General features: G+C 35.8%; 2 long non-coding RNA genes across 3 annotated transcripts in view; one reads left to right on the top strand and one right to left on the bottom strand.

Moving 5' to 3' along the window:
- Window positions 1–3,710: 3,710 nt before the first annotated feature.
- Window positions 3,711–13,290, bottom strand: LOC118973639 (uncharacterized). 2 transcript variants are annotated; one of them, XR_005063096.2, is made up of 4 exons: window positions 13,042–13,290; window positions 11,882–11,931; window positions 8,645–8,734; window positions 3,711–4,701 (listed from the first exon to the last, which is right to left on the bottom strand). It is a non-coding gene; the product is annotated as an uncharacterized lncRNA (long non-coding RNA). The 2 variants fall into 2 exon arrangements; XR_005063097.2 differs by having other exon boundaries at window positions 3,711–3,833.
- The window catches only part of LOC140843489 (uncharacterized), a 405,490-nt gene continuing 398,373 nt past the window's right edge, over window positions 8,995–16,111 (top strand). The window contains exon 1 of the long non-coding RNA XR_012121316.1: window positions 8,995–9,465. This is a non-coding gene — a long non-coding RNA (uncharacterized lncRNA). The remainder of the gene's footprint in view (window positions 9,466–16,111) is intronic.

The following is a 16,111-nucleotide window of genomic DNA, read 5'->3' as shown; positions in this document are numbered from 1 at the left end:
TGTCTTAAATTGAGAGTGCTATAATTCATCACAAACTTATCTTGCTCTAAAGACTTTCTATCCTTAGAAAGGACATACATAAAACTGTTTTTAGAACTTAATGCAATCTAATTTTTCATTTTCCTATATAAGTTGTGATATATTTGTAGAGGACTGTAGGGTTTACTCTACTCTGACTTTTAAAGAGATTTTATTTTATTTTTGGTTTGATTTTACTATTTCTCCTCTTGTGATACCTCTTGTAAGTAAATCAACATTTTCAACTGACTTTTTCATTATTAAATATTTCCACTTATGTTTCATTTTGAATTAGTTATTGGACATGGAATTAAAGACTTAAATTTTGTGAACTTTTGTTCTTTTTAAATTGAAGTACAATATGATCAAGTCTGTTAAATAGAAATGAGCTATATCTACCTGATATCAATTGGTGACAATTTTGGAATAGTGTCAGTATTTTCAGTACAACTGACTATATATTTCATTTTATTATATTAAAAAGGCACAATAATTAAGCATGGATATTTCAGCCATCAGATCATTTTTTTTTCAATAGTTTCAATTGTTCAGTAATTAAGTTAGTATGCAATATAGATAATTATGAAAAATCTAATGTAGATGACTATATCAAACCTTGGGATTCGGCCAGTATCATTTTAAAGTGTGTCAAAGCATTATCAAATATTGCTCAAAACAATTTAAAACGCTAAAGAGGGATTTCTTCATGAATGTTCTCTACCCATAAATAACTGTTTTCCATTGATGATTATCTTAATTTGTACATGTGTGCATGTCTCAGTGACATGTTTATTAAAGTACTGCCTATGGAACAGTGTGTGGAGTGACAGCACATTCAATAGTTTATAAGTTCAAATAGGTTCATAAATCTGAAATACAGTTAAGTTCGCTCTGCTCTGCTTCAGCATCTTTCCAGGTGGACAACACAACAAGCATCTTTGTTCTGTCCTCTCCTATCTGTGTGGGCAGCAGATGTTAATATTTTATGTAGAATTTTCATTAACCAGTAATTGGCAATAAAGACCAAATAATTTACTATTTCAAGATTCCTCCGTGTTAACTAATTAAACCAGAATCAGACCTAGAGCATAGGACAATGGCAAACTTTCAGATGAATTAATTTTATGGACGACCAGCTGAGTAATTGGACTCCAATTACAGGCAGTTCAGCTCCATCATCACCTTCATATATAATTAAATTCAATTGGTTGATACAGCTTCTATTTTTATGAGGCCACTTACCAGCTTTTTTAGCCCCACTGTGACTTTGGAGTCAGGCCAATGAATTATTAGTTATTTCTCTTTCAAATGGAAATTCTCTGGATTAGTCATATCTTCCATAATGGCTACATTTCAATATCTCTCTTCAGTAAGTTATGGTATATTTGAATCTTACTTTTTTGATTCTACATAGGAAATAGGTTCATTTACATTGAAATACACGAAGATGAACCCTGATTGGGCGCAGCTACATGAATCTGAAGCCTCACTGAGAGGACATCCTGTTATCATCTCACCCACGGATGAATCGTCTATTTTAGGAAAAACAGCAGGATGGACTTTTTTTTTTCAGAGTCATGTAGAAGTCACTTTGCTTATTATCAAAGTTATTTCTCTCAAGAGGGACTTTTTCTATGTTGTAGAAAATGTATACCAATGCTGTACAAAACTATACAAATATTTCTGTAAAAAAATTCCATGTATATATTGAGATGGGTGGAACAATCATGAGGTTTTGAGCTACATGTGCATAAATTTCCATTGTTTATGATTGCAAATGTATACTTAGTTGAAAGTTTACTTTTAGGATAATGCATTTTAAATGACCTATCATTTATTGGCATTTATTAATTGTTCTGAAAGTTTAGATTTGCTTTAGTTATCTAGAAGTATGTTCGTGGTGAAAGAGGAAATATTTGAAAATCAGAAATAATTGGAGGGAGCACTTCCGTTTAGCCTAATCTGTTAAAAGGATGTAATTTATTGAACAGGCAAAACAATGAATTATTTCTAAGATCTTACTACCAGTCACATTTAAGTGCAAATTATTATGCTGATAAGGCAGTTTTGACCATATTGTGAATGGCATATTTGTCCTTAATAATGATTTTTAACACAGTAATAGATTGTCAGTGGTAAAATAAAACTTAGCAGTTATAAGGTGGCACCAGTAATAACCCTTCAGAATTCACTAAGATGACAAAATTACTTCCGGTCCCATCTAAGTAAAAGGAAGGCCACACTTCACAAGATGAGAAATTGGAGCAAAGGAATGGTCCGAGATTAATTTAAGAAAATACTTATTCCAACCAAACAATACAAATAATGGGAGTAGAAGCACTTAATTTTGTTGCCTTGTGGCTTTCGTTTGAAAGGTATTGAATATTACTTAAGGCGTCCTTTCCACCCTTTTTCTAGCTTCAATTTTCTAAGGAAATTGTAATGTAGAATTCAGCAAATCATTAACAAGGTAGTGAAACTTCTAAAAGACACAAATTCCAAGTGATAGGATAATAATTAATATTAATCTCCAGGATAATGGAATTCAGAGATATATGAAGTTACTCAGATAATATTATAAAGATCAAATTTAATCATGCAAATAATTTAAACTATAGTATAGAAATCACAGTATATAAATATCTATAAAATAGGTTATAATATATATAGTTTATGGAACTACATATAAGTGTATTTATATGTAGTTTTACATGTAACATTTTTTGCATAAAGTTTCTTCATATATGTATATAAAGAAAAACTGATGCTAGGTGTCTAACTAAAAACTGTTCAAATGACTAACAAATTCAGATTTAATCTAATGATATAATCAGATTCAATCTAATATCAAAAACATTTTCTAAGATGGTATATTTAGTATTGTCTTGATCTTTATCTCAAAATATATAATTTAGTTTCACATTCTATGAACAATTCTGTATACTTAGTAAATATTCTACATATTTAGCAAAATACACTGGGTCATTTCTTTTAATTATACTTTGGTTGTTTTTTCCACTTGAAGATAAATTTTAAAAAGTAATTTTGATATGGATATATTTAAAAAGAAGAAAGTATCTTTATTAAGTTATTATTTGTTACAGGATAATAATTTTCCTACAAAACTATTTTCATTTGATTATGTCTCATAGAAATAAGAAATATTTACAGAATATATCTGTAACCCAGTGCCAAGGGTTATAGTAGATCGTGGTAGATTATAATAGCTTTTGGTAAAAACTGAAGTATTTACTTTCTAAGGAAATGATACTATGGTATCTTATTTTAATTCCCTCTCTCTATAAACATTGTCATGGAACTCTAAAGACTGAAGAGGCATTAGATTCCTTTTATGAACACCCAAACACTTAAAAGGCTTCTTGGAAAAATGTTATATATTACACATTACATAGAAGTTACACACAACTCCTGAGTCTTAATGATGGAAAATTTAACTACGTATTAACACAACTCCGTTGAAATCAGGAAATCAAGGAAGCTCGTCACCAAATTATTCACAGTCCCATGTGAGGGTTGTGTTTGACACAGCTGTTCAATGTTATATAAAAGGGACACAATTCAGTTATCCACTTTGTATCTATAGAACAAGTCTGAGTTAACCATTGATATAAAAATATAAACCTCACAATGAATACACTCTACTTTTTAAAATATTTCTTAAGTATTTTTAATGAAGTACAGAACTAATGTGTACAGACCATAAAACTTCTGCAGTCTTAAAATACATCACCTCTTGACTATCAACAAGAAGATCGACAGTTGGTCAGGAATACCATTTCTAGAAACTGAAACACCTGTAAGAAGGGAAATGATGAACCATCTCCGAATTTTTAATAGTAACTTAAATTTTAGGTTTTATTTTCTGATAATATTATAAATATTGTCTTGGTTGCATTTTGTTGGATGCTTTACAGGGAAACAGGGCTTTAGAATTGACAGAGTTAAATTGAATTATTTTATAGATAAGGAAATTGAACACCAAAGAGATAGAGACATCAATATTTGGTCAGAAAACTAGTCTCATACTCAGCTTTGTATACAATCAGTGGCGTTATTTTCACTATACCTGTGTAACTCCAAATTTCATTAGTATTTTTGGCTCTATTTTTGCATTGTAGTGCATAACATTCATATATCTAGTAAATGTTAACCTGGTACGGTAAAGACTAAAATTTCAGAAACTGGGAAACTCCATTTTGAAGATACTCTTTCTTATGTTATCCTTAAATCTGTCTTGTTTGTGGGGGGCATAATATAGAGAAAATGACAAAAATGGATAATTGTATTTCAGAACATAACGTTTTCATGCATTCAGTAATGGTATCTAAATTTTTCTGAAACATGTAGTCAGTTTCCACTATGATATTTCATTTTATGTGTGTGAGAAACAAAAAGGATGATGTGTGATTTTAGGCAGGTTGGATAAATCTCGATGAAGTCTACACAAAACCAAGAGCAGTATTTCTCATTATATATGATAGGAAACACCAATAACTAATGACTTCAGTTTTCATCTGCTGTTGTTGAGTTGAAGTCGGTTTGCCCACTTTGGGGGACATCTTCAGCCGCAGATCTCCTGTTACACAAAAGGGCTCCTGATCGTAGCCAAGAATGGATGACTCTTTGCCTCCCCTGGGTGCAGAACGGGCTCGCAGGTCTCATCTGAGCAAGCAGAATGTGTGAGAAGATGTCTGTCTGCCTCTGCTGCTTCTCTAAGAAGAGTTTAACTGAGATACTCAGCGTCACCTACACCTACAGCACAACTAAAGCCTGTGTGTGTGCCTGCGGTGCGGGGCGAACAGAGCGCATTGAGAGGGCAGGCTTCCTGGGCAGAGAAGGACATCAATAACCCAGTGGGAAGTGGCACCGGCAGAAGGTAAACACGGGTCAGTCAGGGAAAGCCTAGCGGGGCGTGGGGCACAGATCTTTAGCCACAATAAAGAAAATGACATCCGAGGAATTCATCCTTCTTTGTAACCCGAATTCTCAGTTATTAACTGAGGCATAGTATTATACAGGCACAACAAAGGACGGGTCAGTCACTTTCAGCTGCCCTGCAGATTGTGAGACTGCGATGGTGCCCGCTGTGTCACAGGAGTTACTCTGCTTGGGAGAAAGGACACACAAATGTTCCCAGTCAAGTAAGTATTATTCAGTTGTGTTTACCACTAGGCTTGCCCACTGCTCTGCCATTATTTATTAGGTGCATGTGAGTCCCATGCAAGATTTTCAATATTCTGGGCATGACTTTTCTGCCAAGAGTTGGCAAAAAATAATAAAAATAATAATATTACATAGCCATCCCATGTACGTCAAGGCTTGTTTTTTTTTCTTTCTGGTTTTGTTTTGTTTTGTTTTATAGCTGAGCAGAAAGCCTTTAGGTTTTACTTTAACTGGATTTGATAAAGCTTTATTGTAAGATCATCCCTTTGAATTTCATGTTAAATAAAAAATATGGCCTTATTATGTTTCTAGGCTAACTATAAAATCAAAGGAAAACATAACTGGGAAATGATAATTCAGTAAGATTGAATGAAATCCCATGTCATCAGCAAAAAGCAATGCATTTTGGCATCATAAATGGAATCATTTCTCTGGGAATTCCAGGCTCCTTCCTGGATTTTACTTAGATGGGGAAGCAGCATAGCTCTTTGGACAGCTGAGTAATAATGAACAGATAGTACAAGGGAAAGCCATTATCTACAAAGCATCACGGATAGACTAGAGAAATCGAGAGCTTCACCCTGCAAATTAATTCTAATATTTAAAGCACATAAAGATTTACTTGGAAGTATTTATTTTGAGGTATCTTGAAAAAATATTTATGAAACTTAAAAAAAAATGGAATCAGTCAAGTAGAATTTTCTCTCTAGAGTTATGACATTGCAGATTCCAGTAACCCTCTCAAATACATTTATGCCTGTGAAGTCCACAAATTTAATCTATTCCATTTTTTCCAATTCCATTTACTTAATAGATAAATTATAATTAAATTGACTTCCCTGTACATCTAATAAAGAGTTATTTGAATAAAATCTTGTTTGGCCACATATTTTCTTTATACTGAAATAATAATCCTTTGACTCTTAATTTTATTTTTAAATAGAGTGAAGTATATAATAACACTATGTTTTGGGGGCAACATGGTCATTATATTGAGAACAATCTCAAACCCACTAGTTAAATGAGTAAACATACACCATATTATATTTAGATGCATGAAATTGCAGAATGCTTAATAACCTAGTTTTACATTAGTTAATCTGGACAAGATATCTGAAAAACATAATTTTAGAAAAAAGAAATACATTCTCAGCAGATTCTAAGGAAATAGTATTCATCATTAAATTTAACTAATAAAAGGGAACCCTATAATAGAAATTTATGAATATGTTCAGTAGTATAGCAATATGAATATGTATTAGAATTTGCTACCAATTCAATTTCTCTTTTCCACCTCGTCAGTTAGATAAAAGCTTAACTAAACAAATTAATATTGAGTAGGTCCCTGAAGGCCAAGGACCTTAGCTTTGTTGTAATGAAGAGCAAATGAGTTCCAGATATGTGTGTCCTTTGGGGAAAATGGCAGAAGTTCAACTCTGAGGATCATGGGCCGAAATGCCCTATTGATCTCTTTTCTGTAAGAGTGGATATCATCATGGTAACTAAGTAATCTCTGAAATCACTAGGGATTGAACAAATTACACAGGCCAAAATCAATATTCTTGAATTCTACAGTCAAGCAAATGTTAAGTTCAACTGTGTATCCAGACCTAGTGACTCATTAAGTAAAAGAACAGGAATTATCTCAAAATTTAAGTTGAAAGACAGAGAGTGAGGCTATTTTTTTCACCCACAGTTATAATTTATGGGATATTTAAAAAGCATAAATCCTAATGTACAAATTGTTCAGAGCAGTGGTAGCTTCAAGGTAATGAAAAAGTGTCATTCTGTATTTTTACCATTACCTTCTGTAAAGGTCACTATAAAAACTAAAACTTAGTGCCATTAATTTGTCTCTGTGTTCCCCTTGTGTTCAGCCTTTATATAATGTAACTGAAGAAAATTGTCGTCTACAATTTTGAGAAATCAGTTAGTAAAATGATTTCAGTTTGAAAACCTTTGAGACCTATTACTTTTCTTTATTTGTCTGTTGTTAATTTATTTATTAAATATGTATACAAGTGAATCATAATTGCCAAGAATTGCCTGGGCATTAAGAATACAACACTGGATACAATGAGAAATGTCCTATTCATGCGAAGAGACAATTAAACAGGAGGGGAGATGAACTTTTGATAATAAGTATCCAAATATTTAATGTTATTTGTTGATGAGTGCTATGAGACAGAATAAGCTAGGAGACATGAAGGAAGTGAGAATAGTTCCAGGTGCTTATGGATGGGAAGTGGTTTTCAGGCAGAGAGAACATTAAGAGCAAAGGTCCTGAGGCAGCAATTAAGTGGAGAATTCACCAACCAGTGAGTTAGGCAGGATGGCCTGAGTAAAGGAAGCCAGGAAGATAGTAGTTAAAGGAATGAGGTCAGAGAGATGGCAACAGGCTAAGGCTGGACTATGCAGGGTTTTGAAAGTCTGGTTAGCACTTTGAATGAAAAGGGAATCTTCTAAAGGTAGAAGATTGAGAAGGGCTGCATCTTAAATGACTCATTAAATTCTGGGCATGTTCCTGGAGTGATCCACGAAGGAGAAAAGAATTGTTGGAATGTAGATGAAAGAACATAATTAAAAGAATAACAGAACAAAATATAAAAGAAACAATGAATGAAATTAACAAAGCCTTAAGGTTGGTTCTCTAGAATTACTAATATATTTGTTGGGATGGAATCTTTCATTAGTTACAGAAAACTTTTAATCAATTTCTGTTAAATATTGATAATGACCATTTTCTCTATTATTCCTTCTAAAATACTTTAAACTCTTTTTACATTTTATCTTTAATATAGTTTATCTCATAATTTCTACCTATTTGACTTGCTGCATTTTTAAAAATAATTTCTTGTGTTCTCTTTTCCAATTCACTAAACATTTATGTAGTGGTGCCTAATCTGTTTTGAAATCACTCCAATTTGTATGTAATTATAATTATTACATTATTACATTTTAAAGTATTAAAGGATTATTTCTACATTTATCCTGAAGAGTAACAAATGGCCAAGATTCACACTTCTTATCCCTTCTCTTACTGACTTCAGGGTTACTTTCTGCTAAATCTCACCCATGGTTACTTTATTGCTTGTATTTCTGGCTATTTCGTGGTTTGCTCATATTTCTTGGCACCTGAGTATTCTTCAGTTTCTTACCAGGCTATTTTTGCACTGAAACATACTTTGTTTTTATGCTTTATCCACTACTTTTAATTGTGTCCAGTCAGAAGCTTTTGCTGGGTACCCATCTTCTGTTTTGTTTAAATGTAAGCCACCATATAGAACTAGATTTCATTTCAGAAAATGACTGATGAGTGTCCAATTCTATATAAATGAAAGCTGATGTCATAATTCTGATTAACAAAGCTTGAGAGATAATTTTCCTCTTTGTAGACCAGCCTCAGAAACATTATGAAATCAACACCACAAAATCTTCCTACCTTTTCAGTAATTTATCTTCATTCTGGCACACAGTTTTCTTATCCAGCTCATTTTCTTGCATGGAAAATATAGCCTTTCTTGATCGAAACCTGTGTGACAAACACTGCAGTTATAAAAGCATATGCCTCCATTCACATGAAACTATACAAAATTACTGATATTTTAATGTCTGTCTTCTTAAGGCAAGGGTAGCGCAGCGAACAGGGCGAGGTACTCGGTGGAACCACGTAACTGGGGACTACATTTCCCAGAATGCCGTTCCCTGGAGGGAGGCGTGCTTGGGGCCGTCTGCCACGGGCCACTGCGCTCTCGGGCCTGTGCCCGCCTGGTCTGCACGTGGCGGCCGCCGGGCGCCTCCGCAACGCCTCTGTGATGCTTAATTTTCTGGGTCAACTGGACCGAACCAAGGGGGCCGGATAGCTGGTAAATGGCTCTGGGTGTGACTGTGGGGATGTTCCTGGGAGAGGTTAGCCTTTGACCTGAAAGGCTGAGCCACGAGGACGGCCGTCAGCAGGGCGGACGCCCCTCTGCCCACGGAGGCCCGGGGCTGGGCGCGCGGCGGGCGAGGGCGCGCTGGCTGCCCCGGGGGAGCCGGGCTCTACCTGCCGCCCCCGGGCGCCGCGCTGCTGGCTCTCCGGCCCTCAGACGCTGCCGGGACTCACCCCGCCACCCCCGCCCTCCCCGTTTCTTGGGCCTTGGACGACAGCCTCGGCTCCGCGCGTTCCCAGGCCTTCGGACCTGCACTGGGTTCCACCCGGGGGTTCCCGGGTCCCCGGCTTGCAGATGGCGGACGGAGCGGCCACGCCACCTGCACGTTCACGTGAGTCAGTGCCTGTGTGACTTCTCCGCTGTGTCTGTGCATAGATACACACATGTATATGTTGTGGGTTCCGTTTCCCCGACGTCCTCCTTCAATCCTGCAAAGCCTGGAGTAAGCACGTGTGTGCAGCTCCGGGGGAAGGAGAGACACCTGCGTGTGCGGCTGGTCACCCGCACCTTCAGGAGGAAGGCGGTGAGAGGCAGCACGGCCGCAGGTGTTCTGTGAATGCCCGTTTCCCCGTGCTCTCCACCCCTTCCATGGTGCCTTTCTGATCTCGGCCCTGCTGACTTCAGATCTAATACTATTTGCAAAAGCAACGCCTTACAGACTATTTAACCAGCTGACATGATAGAAGGGCTGATCATCCTCATGTGTTCCTTATGCTGTATCACTCACAGTGGTTCTACTTTGCTGACCAAACTCCCACCAGTACGGTGACAAGAGAGCAGCCAGTCCGCCCGAGTTTGAACCCTGACTTTTCTGCTTAGCAGATGTGTAACGTTTTGCAAAATTACTTGCCTCTCTGTACTTCAGATTTCTTCTTCATCTGGAGAGTAGAGAGAAATAATACTTGCTTCATAGCATGTCTGTGATGCTTAAATATGTTATTATATGTAAAGAGACCAGAGCCTGCTTATAGTATGAGCTCAGTAAATGGTGGTAGTAGCATTAGAAGTAATATTAGTAGTGGTCATGATGGTATTCATGTGTGCTAATGGGAGTAGTACACGTCTCTGCATCTCATCTTGGTCAAGACCCTTTAAAATAAGAATTAAAAATGGTGAAACATAAGGAATATTGATGGTTTGAGAAATATCAATGTTTGAGAAAACTCCTAAAACAGTAATAGCAGTATGTGGTGTTTGAATGTAGATCTTCCTTTTCCAGAATAAGACATCTTTTCTTCCTTGTTTTTTTTAATGGACTGTAGTTGTTATATTTGCAGTATGTATAGAAGTGATAAACAATTTCAAAAATACATATAAATGTTTATTTCCCTTCTATATGATCTTGTATTGGAAAGAATGATACAAAATTAGGACATTTTAAGGAAGAACTTTGAAAATGAATGGTCATGTGGACTACCAAAACCAGTGTACCTACTGAAGACACCTGTATTTCTAACACACACTAACAAGGAGCTACTAAATATTGAAAATACTAAAAAGTAACACGTGGAAGTAAAATGTATTAGAACCTTAATTTATGAGTGTAACCAAGTTGTAGATTTTGATTCATTGTTTGTTGTAATCACACTCTGCTGAAGAATTAAGGCTGAAATGGAAATGATTTCTATACGAGGCACTGTGGGATCCTGAAAACAAAAGAAACCAGTGCACAAGAACAGGGGCATTATTTCATTCATCTGTTCATTCAAGAGTGGTTTCTAGAAGGACTGCCACGTGTTATCCCAGCTGTTCCACTGACTGGCCTCCAGTCCCTGAACAGCCCCACTCAACCCTAACTCAGCCTCTCCAGACCTCAGTTTCCTCATTTAAATTTTATGAGTTGAATTAAATCATTCACCATGGCCCCTTTTCTGCTCTAAAATGTTATGACTCTAATATAATCCTAAAGAGATATATGTAGTATTAAAATTCATGTGTGGCAGTCTCTCTTACAGTAAGGCCCTCAGACAAATATCTCATAGATTAGTTTGACTTGATAAACATGAAATGCCATCTCCAAATTACTTTTCAAAATAAAACTTCACTATTCACCAAACCCCTTCAAGAACAAGGAGGCATATTCTGGGCTGTGTTTAGTCAGTGAAAACATGACAAATTCTTAGAGCTCATCAAGTTACAAAGTAAGAGTGAGAGAAAACAGAGCTCCCACTGTCCTGGTATTGATTTTCAAATAAAAGGTACTTACTTTTCTCCCCTTTTCTTGGTTACACTGTAAAAAGTTGATATATTTGGCAGATTCACAAAAATGGATTAAGCCATATGGATTGAGAAGTGCTGTCCTACCTTAACTTTACATTGATGGAACCACCATGGCTTTTAGTGTTAAGATGCTTCGAGGATGCAGAGAACGATTTTGTCTGGAAGTTTTTCTTTCTTTCTTTTAAAATCTTTGTGCAAATAGATGGGGGTGGTGGTCCCTATATACTGGGTATTGCTTGGAACAGAAATTAGAATTCTTTCTTATGCAACTTAAAAAAAACAGTTGGAAGACAAGTTATTTGCTGGTATAGTAAGGTTTTGCAAATAAATAAGGCCTGATGTTTCATCTCTTTACATTGTAAAGAAACAGCTAGTTTGTTTAATGGTCTTTCCACATTTATCTCTGCACATCAGTTACTTAAACAATTTAAACGGAGTTTGACTTGAGCCAAGGAAAGAAGTAGGTTTCTCTAAACAATTGTCAGATTTTATAAAAGATAGTTAACCCAAACTGTTCTAGCATTTACCTTTTATTTAAGAAACCAGCATTGAAGATGAGACAATCTTGGATGACCAGCTGGAAATGTAAAAGATTTTTAATTACTCTTAAGTCATGAGTAATCTAACTTGAAATATTCAGCCCCTGAATATATATTGGGAAATACAAGTTAACCACCGTAGCTTGTTAATAGTAACCATATATACAACCTGATATAAACACCATTTGGTACATAAGAATCGCTGGTGAGAATTTAAGTTTTTTTAAGGACAGGCAAGAAAGCAAGTTAAATTATTAACTAAAAACTTCATCTCTCTAATAATTATTTCTATGCCACTGAAATAGTTGTAGTGAAAATAGCTGTCAAATATCACACACTGAGACACAAATAGAGTCAACATTTGGTGGCTTATAATAGAGTTGCACCTAAAAAACTAAGTTAAAATAACATTTATGTATTATAATTATCATAAAAGAATCGGACACAACAAGGACACCTAAACCTGTATTGGAATCTATTTTTATTAACAATTAATTTAAAAACTATAAATGAAATTGCCTTTAAATACAAATAAGATCATTCATAAAAAAAGGGAATTAAAAGGGGCTGTAAAACAGTGTTGTGAAATATCCCAACAGAAACAGAAAATGTTTTTTCTATATAAAAAATACCAGTGTTTTTGTAGATTACCTGCCAATTATCCAAATCAGATTTTTTTTTTACTATATTTTTGCGTTTGGATAATTCTATCTGATATTAGGCATATCAAATAAAACTGAGTTTACCACTCCCACTGCTTAACAATTAATGTCCTTATAAGACCTTTTTTTAAATAACATCTATTAAAAAAGGCTTAGGCCAGTTACAGTGGAGAAAGTCAGCAAAAGTGAGAGATGAAGCAGACTGGAAAGTATAGAATATTGTGTGAGAATTGGGGAGGTGGAATTGAGACAACTGGCTTGAACATTGGTTTGGTTCATGGGCTTTGGAGTTTTATGACCCTGCGATAGGAAATGTTAGGCAGAAGAGTCGTGGAGGGCATAGGGACCTTCCACTCTCATTCTAGGGTCTTACGAATGCAAGAGAGGAAAGCTGAATGCCAAGTGGAGCTGTGTTAGTCAGAAGTAGAGAAAGTCTCTGGAGAAACAGAGATAGAAAAATAGATTGATTTTAAGTAATTGGCTCACATGACTGATTGTGCAGGTTCGCAAATCTCAACTCTTCAGGGCAGGCCATCAGACGGAAGACCCAGAGAAAAGCCGATGTTGCCATCTGAGTCCAAAGGCAGTCAGCTGGCACAGTGCCCTCCTCTTCAGGGGACATCAGTGTTTTTCTTAAGATCTTCTACTGATTGGATGAAGTCCATCTGCACCTTGGAGAATAATCTATTTGCTCAAAGTCCACTGATGTAAATGGTAATCTCATGTAAAAATATCTTCACAGCGACGACCAGATGTTTGACCAATGGCTGGGTACTCTGGCCTAGCCAGTGGGGCACAAAGGATTAACTATCCTAGGAGCCGAATTGGAAACCTTTAGAAAAACAGTGCTATGGCTCTGGTGTTTACAGAGGAGTAAGAATAGTGGATGGAATGAGAATCAGCAAAGCAAGGTTTGTCCAAAGGGCAGGCTACGTACTGTAATAAAATAACTGAAAGATGTTGGATAAAGTATAATAAACAACCCTTTAAGGGATTAAATGAGCTGGCACAAAAATAAGGACCATCTCCAAAGGACAAAAATGAAAAGGAAGCTGTAAAAACAGTGTTAAAGTGTCTCTCTCCATTTGGCTGTTTTCAGGATGTTTGAAGATTCGAAGCTTCTCAGAGTGAGGATGAGGGGAAAGGCTTTTAGGGAGGGAAGGGAATTGTAACTGGTTGCTAGATATAATGGTGTGAAATAATGAACCTAGTTCCTAAAAAAAAAAAAAATCTGCTAGCTCGACAGGGAGAAAGCAGAAAACTTGTCTGTCCTGCTCCAGGTGCAAAAGATGATATGAAATATAATACCCCTCTCAAAAATGTATTACTCCAGGGTTGACTGTGGAGTTGGAATTTATAGTACCTGAGTACTCCAAGGAATTTTCAGCAGAGCAATTAGTATAAAAATATGTAACCTACAGGACAGCAGACATAAGCTAACACAGATACCTGTCCAGTGAGAGGGTCTCAGTACAGGGCACAGAGGAATCCCAGAGACAAAGACCCAGCAAGCAAGAGCCTCCATCCAAAATTATAGAAACAGGAGGTGAAAATATATAGCCTGAGTAAAAGTCAGTGGGAAAAAAAACAGGATTAGTCCTTTTAGAAATTAATATGATAGAATTCTCCAATCATGCCTATAAACATGAATGTGATTAAACTAATAAAACCATATTACCAATAAAAAATATGAGACAATATAGGTAAACACTGACTTAAGATAATAATAAATAAAAGAATAACTAACTCTGGGAGTTAAAAAAATATTTTACTAAAATATTAAGACAACAACCAATAAGGCCAGAGAGCATTTGTCAAGTTCCATAATTTAGGCACATAATAGAATATTTACCACATTCTTTAACCATAATGCTATTATTACAAGTAGTAAATAGTTAATTGAAGATATCTCATATGATTAGAATTTTAAATACATAGCAAAATGTGTCAAAGAAGATCTGGTAACACATATCAGAAAGTACAATTAAAAACAAAAGAATTTGAAAGTTTAATTGGTATTCATATAAGGTGTTAATGAGAGAAAAATTCTAGCAAAGATGCATATACTAGAAAATAAGAAATGGGCTGTTTTTAGATTAAGAAGTTCTCCAAAACGTAAGAGATTCTTTCAAAGAGTGTAGGAGAAAATAAATAATAAAGATAAGAGTTGAGATTAACAAAACTGATACAAGTAAATTGAAAACTATTAATGGTCCTATGACTAAGACATTGAATCTTGAGAAAAAAAAAGTCTATCAAATTCATCAGACTCACTTCTCATATTACTGGGCTAGTGTCATCCACTGACACCTGACAAAGACAGAATGAAAAAGAAAGTTACATGTCAGTGGCATCAATTAGCAGAGTCATTAGTCCTAATGAAATATTAGCAAACCAATCCTGTGTTACATTTTTTAAAAATATATGATTAGGTTGGGTTGAATCTCTCGAGCTCAAGAATAGCTGACTGACCCTTAGAAAAATCTGTCAATGTAACTCACCACATTAATTCATTAATGCAAGGAAATAAAAGCATCTCACAGATGCAGAAAAAGCATCTGATGAAAGTTTTGCACCCATTCACACACAAAAAGAAATTCAACAAATAAGATTTCTTCAATATTAAACTTTCTAGTAGCCATATTTTAAAAAACCTGGTGAGAAACAGATGAAATGAATATAATAATACATTTTATTTAACTCAATAAAAAATATTATTGTCAAATTGTCAAAATTTTAAGAAACCATAAAAGGTGTTTTGCATTCTTTTTCATATGTGCTCACAGCATATTTCAAGTGGTCAGTAACAACATGTAGCTATTGGACTGCATGGCTCTAAAGCATTACAATAAAAACTAAAGGATCATAACCAAAGGGTGACATGAAAGGAATGAAGCATAATGCCTCTCCTTGGTACTTTCATCCAACATGGAAATAAAGGGCCTGAGTCCAACACTGAGAAATTGGGATGAAGGTGAAGCTAAACTGTGAGGCCGTCCTCACAAATTGCTCCACAGGTGGAATGATCCTTCAAAGTCATTCCTCATCAAGTGGAAATGTCCAGGCTTTTATAACCTTCCTGCCCTCTGACCTCACAAGTGGCCAGGTGCAGCCCAGCAATGCCGTGAAAGGGCTCATAGCAGAAGGCCATCCACAGCAGGGTTTGGGGGCTGCTCATGCCAGTGTCCAGTATGCCAGAGCCAACACAGGGCAAGAATTTTTCTTCATGCTCTGAAATAAATTCAGAACTGTAGTGACCTTTGGGTAAGTGAGAGGGAGGAGGGATTAGTGGAGGGCTTCCATGATATTTATAAGAATGTTTGGTTTACAACATGTATGATGAATAATGCACAAATTATTTTCTATAGTTTTTTGTGTATGAGATATTTCATCAAAAAGTGAATGAGTGATGCCTGAAGGGAAGGAGGAGATTGAGAGAGAGAGGTGGGGAAGAAAGAAAGGCAGGGATGATGTTACAGAAGAGTCAGGCGGTCCAGGAAGAGTCCGAGAGACTCTAATAAAGGCAGATAGATCATCTTCAAGACTAAATGAATAA

This window comes from Manis javanica, chromosome 9 (assembly GCF_040802235.1).
Source record: "Manis javanica isolate MJ-LG chromosome 9, MJ_LKY, whole genome shotgun sequence".
NCBI lineage: Eukaryota > Metazoa > Chordata > Mammalia > Pholidota > Manidae > Manis > Manis javanica.
Note: the sequence above shows the minus strand (reverse complement) of the source record. Positions and strands in the feature narration are given on the sequence as shown.